A 310-nucleotide genomic window follows, 5' to 3' on the forward strand; every position below is an offset into this window, starting at 1 on the left:
GTATCGTGCTCAAGGTGATGCAGCAGTTATGTTTGCCAACCGGAGAGTATTTCTGGCGCTATTGAGTGCACAATAGTTATATGCCTTTTGGTTACCAATGGTTGGCACGGCGTTGTATTCGTCCTATTCGCTTCCTAAGAACAGCAAATGGCTGGTCGGGCTCGATCACTCGGTACCATTGATGTTGATGTATCGTTAGGGGCCTAGTTAGGAGACGTTTTCTCCATGCATTCATCTACAGAATAGTTGGTCTCATTAGATTAACGAGTGCATTCATTATTACATCATGCTCATACATATGATTAAATTG

Source organism: Lupinus angustifolius, chromosome LG06 (genome assembly GCF_001865875.1).
Source record: "Lupinus angustifolius cultivar Tanjil chromosome LG06, LupAngTanjil_v1.0, whole genome shotgun sequence".
Lineage (NCBI taxonomy): Eukaryota > Viridiplantae > Streptophyta > Magnoliopsida > Fabales > Fabaceae > Lupinus > Lupinus angustifolius.